Consider the following 12620-nt stretch of genomic DNA (forward strand, 5'->3'; position numbering starts at 1 on the left):
ATTTTATTCATTTATTTACTTGTGAATACTTTCTTTTGGAAAGAAAGTATACATACAAAATCTCATTGATTTGGGTGAAGAACAATTTTTTAAATGTAAAAATGTCATTTTTGTACAATTTTATAAGGTCTATATCTTTAGAAATGTGTAAAATGAAGTTCATCATCTTTATTTTTTCTAAATAGGTGAAATGAGGCAAATTATTATATTTCCATTATTTCCATAATACTGATTTCATGTCCTCTATGGAAATATTCTTAACACAGTCCTTATTTCGGATTCTGACACAGTGGAAAGTCAACAATTGTTGTTTTGAAAAATCATTAGAGAAATAGTAAATGGAATACGAGCCACTTAAAATTGCTCCATAATTTCATTTTAAATAATGATTTAAATTGAATATTACTTAAAAGTATATAAGGAATTTAAAATTTTTGTATCAGCTTTTCTTGTATCAAGTACAAGTACATACTGCAGATTTGTTAGCAGCTTTGACCAAGTATTGACATTTATCATTATTAATGTCACGATATTGTTTCTCTATCAATGCTTTCAGAAAATTATTGCATTGATAAATGGCTATTTAAAATGTTAGGATTTCTTAAACATACTTGCTAAGAGATTCCATTTTTGAAGATATTCTCAAAGTCATTCTTAACATTTGTTATATATATATGTATATATATGTATGTATCTATATATATATGCATACCTACAGGTAGACTATTAAATTAACAGAAATATTTATTAATGTACTAGTTTACTTTTACATTTAGACATCTTATACACTGTTGAATGAAAACTAAGCCATGTTGTTTCTTGACATCCTTGAATATATCCTTGGGCAAAACACTGATAGGTGTTTTATTACAGAACATGTTTTCCCTTAATTAGGTCATAACTTTCCATCCATTATATGAGAATTATCGATGCCAAATAATTCTTTAATAATCCAAATGACTTAAAAGAAATATGCTGTTTTATATAATCAAGGAAAAATTTGTTCTGCACCTACTTCCTCTATCATGCAATCTCTATGCTACAAATTCTCCTCTTTTCACATATGATGATGTCTTTTCACTTTCAGTTTAAATCCATGTAACACTTAATCCCAGTACAAATATTTTTGACAATTAGAAAAATAGTCACATTTTTTGAAACGTGAATTAACTTTCTTGGAACATATGATTTACTCATACAGCAGAACATATCACAAGAACATGCTTGGTGTCTTTTATCAGTTAATAGCTTTTATTGCTTTACAGATGAATCACCATTTTATAAATTATATAAAGTAATTATATACTTTTAAATCCTCTGTTAGCTCTTTGAACATAAAATTGAAATAAGATATTTCTATGTAATAATATTCAATTATTAATATAAACAAAGTGAGGTATTTTCAAGAGGAAAATCATTGATTACTTGATTTATGAATATAATATAATCATGATCATAAATTCTTTAATCATTACAGAAAGAAAGCATTCTTAGTGTTAGTATGTGTATTTCCTTCCTTTACTTTGTCATAGGTATATATCAATTTTTATAAAAATACAATATGTATGATTTCATATTTTATTATAGTTGAACCATTGTTGCCTTATTTAAACCAATAAGTATGAAAGTTGAGAATTACCATAATCTTAGGAACTTCATAATTTTCCTTAATATGAATCTATTATTGTATTATATTGAAAATGATTTTTATTCATTTTTTTTAAATTTGTAAACTATACAGAGTTGCACATCTTTTTCTAGAAACACTGTCAGTTATGAGTTTAATGTGTTAGAGCTTAAATCTGCCAGAGAATTAAAACCTACAATATATAGGTTACCAACTCTGAAACATCTTCTCTATATACTCTACATCTAAATTTATATGAAAACAAAAATCAACAGAAGATAATCATCATATTTGATGATCCTATTTTATAGTATTGTAACCATCAAAACAGATACAGATTGAAACAACTACAATGGCAATTATATATCATATATTGTATTAATTTTGAGAACTATCATAATTAAATTATAGCTACAAGCATGTATCATCACTTTTAGCCAGATTCTTTAAAAGATTAAGTGTGAATATAAAGCTAGAAAGAGTTCTAGAAAGTCAAATATATCAAGTATAGCCATTTACTGTAAGGTTTTGGAATTTCCTATATTTCAAAGATTATCCTTTATAAATTTCAAGAAAAAATAAGGAGTCCTAGGCACAAGTAAAATAAGCCTGCTGAGGTTCTAGGTAACCATTTTAAATGTTAAAAATTCAATTGCTGAAAACCATGAGGAAAATACATATTAAAGTAAATCTGTCTTTGAATAGAAACACCTGAATAATTTTCAGAATTATTCTTTGGTTTTAGCTACTTATAATAAATTTCCAAAGAGGAACAATACAAGTAATTATTTTACATCAGTGGCAAAGCTTATTGTTCAACATTTCTGGGTAATAAATAATTAATAAAAATAAACTCTTAATATTTGGTTAAAAATGAACTGTGTAATTCAAGTTTGATTTTCCTTAGATTTTCAAAGTAGTCACTAGGACACATTTTAAATATGCCCAGGGATAACACATAAGAATATTTCTTTATGATTACAAGTCATCATCATCATTATCATCATCAAAATTTGGGAGGGAGATGAACTTTTGTCTAAGAGATTTTGCACATATTCTTGCTTATTTCCAATGATTTAGGAAAAATAAAGATGTTATACATGCAAGTGATTTTTTTAGCTTGGGCTGAGAAAAACAATATTATTTTTTCTTTAATTGTAAAATTGTAAGTATATTAAATATCATCTTTTTTGCAAGTAACATGTCTAATCTAAGCGAACAATTAGAAATGTGTGAATAAATGACTGAAGATAAATGACAGAAGTGTGTTTAACACCTATAATAATACCCAAACACATTATTCCATAAACTGTTAACGAATACATTAATAACATAAGACATATCCCCAATTTGTTTATTTTTCAGTTTTTCTTGAGGATTTAATGAGGTCAATGAGACTGTAAGTAGCATATGAAAATGTAGTTGAGACCTGACAAAATACTTATATTGCTTTATAGTGGTTAGGTTGTTGAAAGTCCTTGTTTAATTGTTAAGGTTTTTTCAATGATCTCTATTGTCTTACCATATTCCCATAATTAAGTACAATTTAATAGAGGAATGTCATGAATTCAAAGTGTGTAATAATTGTCATAATTTTAAAACTATGTACTTTTTATAAGTTAATTACATGCTGTTTGAAGACCAATGAGATTCTACAATTTCTTACTTCTTGGTGGTATGTATAATCAAAATAATTCTGGATTAAACAGTTCTTGCTCATTTAAAATGATTTAATTCATATCATTCATTAAATTTCAAATATAAGTTTAGGGCTTTGTAAAAAAATATACTTGTTCTTTAGAGGAATCCAAGAAATCACAATGAGTGATGGTATTATAAAGTATTATTTTCCATATCATCAGACTAATTTTAATAGAGAATGAATCATTCAACAAAATATAATGTAAAACAAATTTTTACACATTTAGGAATTAAATTAAATTTTTCAAAGGGATATTTTGCTTTTGAAATATGAGAATTGTTTACTACTCATGAAACATACCCTAACCAATAGTTTCTGAGACACTCAGTAGAATTAATGTATTCCATTTAGCTTCAGTAGATCATCACAAAGATTTAGAAATACTCTTACTATGAAAACAAATCTGAAAATAAAAAGGCCTGATGCAATCCATATATTAATGATTATAATTCTTGCTTTTCAAAGACTTATTAGTTTAATCTATGTATATGAATGTGTTAACTCCTTGTATGTTTGTGTACCTCCTAGTGTGCCAAGTGGCTGTGGGAATCAGAAAAGGGCCTTCTAGGATTTGTAGTTACCAATAGTTATGAACCATCACTTGGGTACTGGGAACTGAACCCAGGCCCTCTGTAAGAGCAACAAGTGGTCTAGTACACTGAGCCATCTCTCCAAGCCAAAGGATTTTTGTTTTGTTTTTGTTTTAGTTTTTATTGTTGTTTGAATTTTTTATTCTTTTAAGTCAGTGTCTCAAAACACTGAAAGGCCTTGAACTCATAGAAATCCACTTCTATATGTGGTGGGATTAAAGGTATGTACCACCATGCCTGCCTTCTAATTCATATGAAGTAAAACCATAACTTTCAGAGCTTTGATGGTGGAAAATCAATTTTAAAATATGTATCATTTAATTAAAAACATATTTTCAGTACTTTAAATATGAAATTTGGAGCCTTTTCATTCTTTAGGGGTCTCTAATAAAACAGAGTGAGTGCTGATATTATATTGCATATTTTCTCAGGCATCATACTAAATTTTATGTAGAACTAAATATTTAACAAAATATGTATAATAAAAATTTTACATCTTGAATGATTAACTTTAGATTTTCCATGGACATATTTTACTCTTAAAAATAAACAACTTAAAAAATCAATATCTGATACTATTTAAAATAAATGTAAGGAAACATATCTTTAATGGCAAGAAACATTTTAAAGTTCCCTATCTTTGAAAAATTTGCACATTTGAAATCCTTGAATAAAATGCTAATGAATTTACATAAGTTTTTGTTTCTGAAAATCACTAATATTTAAATTAATAGCTATAATGCACAATATATTTTAGTGTTATTTAAATTAAAAATGCTTTATTGCTGTCATAAAGACTAAGGTCTGAATAAAAACACTCTAGTGAGGATAGTTTAAATATTCAACACAAGTCAAGGTAATCCGTTTCTAAACAAAAAGGGAAAGGAAAGCTAAGAATGCATTTTTGTATTCTATATAGAGAAAAAAGTGAGAGATTTTTTTAATGTACAATAAACAAGGGGCATAATCATTTGAGTGTTTTAAATGTAAATGGATATCACAAATACATTAAATTTCTGCCTAGTTTGATGTCTAAGTTCAAACACCAAGAAGAACTTTCGTTCAAGATCAGTTGTTATTATTATTGTTGATGTGACTACTGACAGTGATCTTAAACCTCAGGAGTACTATTTGTAAGTGAACTTTCTTTAAAAAAAAGAACAGAAAAAAAAAAAAAAAACAACACTGGTGCTTATAAACTCCTCATTACTTTATTACCTCCATTTACCTAACCTCAGTCAGTCTACCCTTGCAAATTCTTGAGATTATACAGAACTTTTCAGATTTATGTAGTTTGTCTACACAAGATCCCATTTTTTAAAAATTTGTAGCATGTGTGTGATACTGTGTACCTTTTCTGAGATGATGTTTTAAGATTTGCATGTTTAGTAAACAATAGATGGTGAGAAAACTTGTCTACTGTTTATATGTGAATGAATGTATTTAACAAAAGTACTTTGTAAAGACCATACATTTACTAATAATGTAAATTAAAACAATGGCAAATCTATTGAATATTCTTGATATTTGGTTTTATAATACATGTATGGTATAGAATAGTTGAAAATTAAAGAATGTGTGTGTGTGTGTGTGTGTGTGTGTGATAATTTGAGGCATGGAAGCATATACATAAATGCTGCTAACAATGTGCTTACGTTTTCTAATGGAGCTACATGACAATGGAATTACCTGCCTACATACAGGATAAATTGCTTGTATAATGATATTTATGAATCACTAATGTGATCCACATTGGCAAAGAATAAAAACACATTGGAAGATTTTATTTTGAAAAATATGATTCATTTTCTCCAACTTAAGCAAGTCATAAAGGAAAGAACACCATATATAAAATAATTATTTCTCTTCATGAATATCTAAACTAAAAGTTTTTTATTAGCCAGTATAACTTCCTTAGAATATTAGATCATGTTCCCTATATCTAATTTGTGATGTTAACCTACATGTTATATATTTTAATGATTCAATGGAAAGATTACTCAATAATACATAAGAAAATGTATATAATTAAAAAAAATGTGTTCCAACTTTCTCTGAAAGCAGTATATATGAATCACAACATAACTTGCATTGAATTTATAACACACAAGTAATTGGTTTGTTAAGACTTTATTTCCAGTATTGGGTCATTGGGTCAGGAACTTGGAGTTGTAACACTACAATTGAGCTTAAAAGACAGGAGTTTTGTTAGAGATGTTCATCATGCATAATACATGAATGATATGTATCACTTATGTTTCCAAAAGAAACTGAAAACATCATTAAATATATAAATCAATACAGTATCTGGCTCTAGAAGTCAAAAACACCTTCTTAACTAGTTGAGTACAGTCTATAAATGACATAAATAACTATAATGAATTTATTAGTAAAAAGAGTGGACTTTCAGATAAATTTAATATACATGTGTTGCAGTAAATATTAAATAATAAACTAGAAAACTCTTTATTGTCCCCAGTGGTCTCACTCTGTGGATGACCAGTTTATTTTATTTATTTCTTTTTAATTGAACAACTTTATTTTAAAAAAAACAAAGATAAATGTACAGATTTTACAAACATTTTTGCATAACACCATGTGAAAATATTTTTGTCAGTACTTGATTTTTTGTAAAGGTTTGATAGTGTGTATTAAGATCTTAATAGATACAATGAGAATAAAGTACATGTAAAACAAGATGTAACCTGAAATTAGTCAAAGTTTTCTTGGTGTATAAGGAGTAAACATAATGGTTTCTTCTTTTCCTTTTTCTTTTCTATTTTTCTTGAACTTCACACAGTCTGTGAGTTTTTTTCTGGGATGTTCAGAGATTTATGGGGTTAGTGTCTCATTATCACTGACTGCATATTATGTCTGTTCTTTTGTGACTGGGTTATCTCACTCAGGATGATATTCTGTAGATGCATCCATTTTCTTAAGAATTTCATAAGGTCATTGTTTCTGATAGCTGAGTAATACTTCATCATGTAAATGTACCACAAATTTTGTATCCATTCATCTACTGAAGGACATCTGGGTTCTTTCCAGCTTCTGGCTATTATAAATAGAGCTGCTATGAACATTGTGGTGAATATATCTTTGTTGTATATTGGAGTGTCTCTGGGGTATATGCCCAGAGGTGGAATACCTGGATCTTCAGGTAGTACTATGTCCAATTTTCTGAGAAATCACCAGACTGGTTTCCAGAGTGGTGGTATCAGTTTACAAACCCAGCAACAGAAAGAAGTGTTCCTCTTTCTCCACAACCTTTTATTCATGTGCCTATTTCTGTACCAGTACCATGCAGTTTTCAGCACAATTGCCTTATAATATAGCTTGAGGTCAGGAATAGTGATTCCCACAGATGTTTTCTTGTTGTTGAGGATGGATTTTGCTATTCTAGGTCTTTTGTTATTCTACATGAAATTGCACATTGATCTTTGGAATAGAATAGAAGATCCAGAAATGAGCCCTCATGTATATGGTCACCTGATTTTTGACAAATAAGCCGTAAACATTCAATGGAAAAAGTACAGCCTATTCAACAAATGGTGCTGGTCCAACTGGCACTCAACATGCAAAAGAATGAAAATAGACCTTTTCTTATCTCCTTGTACAAAGCTCAAGTGTAAGTGGATCAAAGATCTCCACATTAAACCAGATACACTGAAACTATTAGATAAGAAATTAGGGAAAACCTTAGAACACATAGTCACAAAAGAAATTTTTCTGAACAAAACTCCAATGGCTCAAGCTCTAAAGTCAAAGATTAACAAATGGGATATAATTAGATTGCAAAGTCTATGTAAGGCTAAGGACATTGTCAAGAAAACAAAACGGCAGCCAACAGAATGGAAAAAGATCTTTACCAACTCCACTTCAGATGGAGGCCTAGTATCCAAGGTATACAAAGAAATCAAAAAGCTAGACACCAGAGAATCAAACAACCCTATTAAAAATGGGGTACAGAGCTAAACAAAACGTTCTCAATTGAGGAATATGGAATGGCTGAGAAACATCTAAGGAAGTGCTCAACATCCTTAGCCATCAGGGAAATGCAAATCAAAAAAAACCCTGAGATTCCACCTCACACCAGTCAGATTGGCCAAGATCCAAAACTCTGATGACAGCAGATGCTGGCGAGGTTGCAGAGAAAAAGGAACACTTCTCCACTGTTGGTGGGGTTGTAAACTGATACAACCACGATGGAAATCAGTCTGGTGATTCCTCAGAAAATTGGACATAGTACTACCTGCAGATCCAGCTATTCCACTTCTGGGCATATACCCCAGAGACACTCCAATAAAACAAAGATACATGCTCCAAAATGTTCATAGCAGCTCTATTCATAATTGCCAGAAGCTGGAAAGAACCCAGATGTCCTTCAGTAGATGAATGGATACAAAAATTGTGGTACATTTACACAATGGAGTACTACTCAGCCATCAGAAACAACAACTTAACCAAATTCTTAAGAAAATGGTTGCATCTAGAGAATATCATCCTGAGTGAGATAACCCAGTCACAAAAGAACAGACATAATATGCAGTCACTGATAGTTGGATGCTAATCCCGGAGGCTTGGACTGCCCCAGAAACAACTCACAGACTGTGTGACGTTCAAGAAAAAAAGAAAAGAAAACAAAACAAAACGAAAAAAATGTCATGCTCAGTTATTACACACCAAGGAAATGTTGACTAATTCTGGGTTACATCCTGTTTTACAAGTACTTTTTGCTCATTGTAACTAGTAAGACCTTAATGCAGAGTATCAAACCTTAAAAAAAAAAAAAGCAAAGCACTGATACAATTGTATTTGTATACATTCATGCAAATATTTTTAATTTTTTTCTTTTATCTTTTTTTTAAAATGAAGTTTAATAAAAAAACACCTATGTTTTGTTGTTTGCAATAGGAAGTCCCTAAGCTTGATTTTCAATATATTTGGAACTCCCTAAATGAATGAGAGCACAAGTGGTGTATTATTCTCTTAAAAATGAAAGATTTAGGTGACAATTGTGATCAATCATAATTTAAAATACATTTTTTAAAAAATATTAGATGACTATCCCTACAGGTAATCCTTAAGTTCTGCTCCCCTCCCCCTTCCCCCTTCCTCCCACGTCCCTCCCTTTATTTTTCTTTTATGAATATTTTATTCCCTCTTCTAAGTGGGATTCAAGCTTCCTTACTTGGACCATCTTGTTTAGGGCCTTTGTGTCTGTGGTGTATAGAATGGTACATGTATTTTATGGCTAATATACACTTATAAGTAAGTACATATTATCCATATCATTTTGGGACTAGGTTACCTCCCACAGGATGATATTCTGAAGTTTTATCCATTTACCCACAAAATTCATGATGTTTTCATATTTGATATCTGAATTCTGAATCATTATTCATCATGTAAATGACTCATATATGTAGCCATTCTTCAGATGAGGAGATTCTGTGTTGTTTCCAGTTTCTGGCTATTAAGAATAAAGTTGCTATGAACAAAGTTGAGAAAGTGTTCTTGTTGGATATTAGAACATATTTTGTGTACATATGTCCAGGAGAGATATAGCTGGTTCTTGAAGTAGAACTATTCTCAGTTAACTCAAAACTCACCAAATTGATTTACAAAATAGTAATAGAAGTTTATACTCCTACAAGAGATGAAAAAATATTTACCTTGCTCCACATTTTCTCCAGCAGGTAATGTTGCTTGAAGTTTTTTTTTTTTTTTTTTTTTTTTTTTTTTTTTTTTTAATCTGAGCTGTTCTGAAATGTTGCCTAGGTGATCAAAAATGATCAGAAATCTGTAACTGACAGGCATGAGTAGGTTTGGAGGGTATCTCCAGGATGAGTCAGATACCTGCAATAAAGGATGTTCTCAAGAATCAATAGGGGTGACCTTAGCTGTGACTCACAACATTTGGAATATGGAACCTGAAAATGTCACCCTCTGTAGCCAAGCATGTACATGAGTGGAGTGATAGAGACACAACCCACCCACAAAACCATCAATCCAAGATGTATTCTGTCTATAAGAAATGCAGGCACAAGGGAGGGAATTTGTTCTTTCTACAAGAAATGCATGCAGAGGGGAGGGACCAGAGACTGAGGGAATGGCCAATCAGTAACCAGCCTAAATTGAGAAGCATCCTATGGGCAAGCACTAATTCCTAAAACTACTAATGGTAATCTGTTGGGCTTGCAGACAGGTGCATGTTGTTTTCTGAGAGGCTGCACCCAGCATCTGAATCAGACAGATACCCACAGCCAAACAGTGAAGGGAGCTTGGGGACCCTTATGAAAGAAATGAAGGAAGGATTGCAGACCCCAAAAGAGATAGAGACTTTATAGAAAAACAAACAAAATCAACTTAACTGGACACTTGGTGCTCTCAGAAGCTGAACTAGCAACCAAACAACACTGATAATATGTAGCAAATGTGCAGCTTGGTCTCCATGGGTGCTAGGACAACTGGAACTGGGGCTATCCCAAAAGCTTTTGCCTGTATATGGGTCATGTTCTTCTAACTAGGATGCCTTGTTTGGCCTCAGTGGGAGAGGAAACACCTAGCCTCAGAGGGATTTGAAGTGCCAGGGTGTAGGGTATACCCAGTGAGAACCCACCCACTCAGAGTAGAAGGAAAGGGAGAAGGAGCAGGTTGCAAAGTGAATAAAAGTATTAACTTAAATTTAAAAAAAATCAGATGGCCAAATGAATTGGTAAATGGACTAACTGGAGGATATATACATGCATATGTGTATATAAAACAGAAACAAAAATAATGACATAAAATTAAGAACAACTCTGTTGAATAGAAAAAGAATAATTTAACATTTATCACACTATTGTAGATCAGTAAGCACCTATTTCCAAAACTAAAAGAAACAGTTTGTCTTTAATAATATATTGTTTTCTAAGGAAAGTTGATAAGAGAAATAATGAGTGGTTGAAAAGAACCATTGGTAAGTGGAATCTCCATGACACTTAACTCATAGAAGTCTGTATAATGAATATTTAAATTCTCTTGATTGGGAATCACCGAATCTTATTGCTAAATTTTTATCTATCTTAGTATATAAAAGCTTATTCTATGATGTTCATGCAGCCACAAAATTCACGTAATGCTAAAGTCCCCAAGAGGCAATTTGTTGTTAAACAAGATGTGACTATACTTAAAAGTCAGTATTGAACCACCTCAATATGTTAGCATTCTCTGATTCTGTGTAAAAAATTGATGTTACTAGGACTCATCTCTGGTTTGCTGAATCAAAATCAATGTAGCCACATTGATGGTTGGTTGAAGAAAAAAATCTGTATTTGTTTTTCATTATCTCCAGTTGAATTTTTTTTCTTACTTATATTGATAGATATTAAGAACTCAACAAATGCATTTCTAAAAGACAAGATAACATTCACTTAAGTAGATCTAGGCAGCCTAAAGTGTATTATACAGACATTTGAATATCCATCCCTTCTTATTTAGGTAAGTGTTGAATTAGATATGGCATAAGAAGAAAATTTTTGAAATCCAATTTTATTTTAAAAGGATACATTTTACTTAAAAAGTAATCAAATTTAATATCTCATTCATCAAATTGGTTACAAATATGTTAAATTAAAAAAAAAGGACATATTACAAAGCTTGTATTTGTACAAAAGCCTAAATTAGCAGCAGATTATTGGCTTACAAGTTACAATTTTGTGACCTCAGTTCTAGAAAAATTAGGTAGGAAAGTTAATTTTGGTTCATTCCTGTGGCTAAAATAAAATAATATATCATGAATAGTTTATTAACAAAAATATTATTTCTCACAGTCCTATAAATGAGAGTATTAAATCAAGATTTTTACAGAAATGGGTGTTTAATAAGGGTAAGTCTTCATGAGCTATACATTTTTAGTTCACTCTCACCTATGGAATGGCTAAATAATCTTTCTGATTATTAGGAGGGCATAACCTCATTCATGAAATTTTTACTTCCACAAGATAATCACTTTATAAAAGGCTATACTTGGTAAAATCATTGCCTTAAGAGTCATGAGACACAGAATTGAAACTAAAAATCAGAACTTCCATATATATATATGGCTATAATATATATTAAGATATATGCATATATCTTTTTATATGCTGATTATTTTTTTTATTTTAAACGAATTTATTTTGCAAAACAAAGATAAATGTAAAGATTTTAAACATTTTTTGCTTAAAATTATACATTTTTGTCAGTACTGTTTTTTCAGACATTAAAATAAATTTTACATAAAACCATGTGAATATGTTTTTTAGTCAGTACTTGATTTTTTTCAAGGGCTTGACAGTATGCATTGAAAACGTACTAGTTGCAATAAGCGTAAAGTACATGCAAAACAAAACGCAACATGGAAATAGTCAAAGTCTTCTTGTTTTGTGAATATATGTATATTTTTTGTTTTTTTTATTTCTTGGATTTCATACAGTCTGTGAGTTGTTTCTGGGGGAGTGCAAGCCTCTGGGGTTAGCATCCCACTATCAGTGACTGCATATTATGTCTGTTCTTTTGTGACTGGGTTATCTCACTCAGGATGATCTTCTCTAGATGCAGCCATTTTCTTAAGAATTTGGTTAAGTCATTGTTTCTGGTGGCTGAGTAGTATTCCATTGTGTATATGTACCACAATTTTTGTATCCATTTGTCTTCTGAAGGACATCTGTGTTCCTTC

Source organism: Micromys minutus (genome assembly GCF_963924665.1).
Source record: "Micromys minutus genome assembly, chromosome: X".
In the NCBI taxonomy this organism is placed as follows: Eukaryota; Metazoa; Chordata; class Mammalia; order Rodentia; family Muridae; genus Micromys; species Micromys minutus.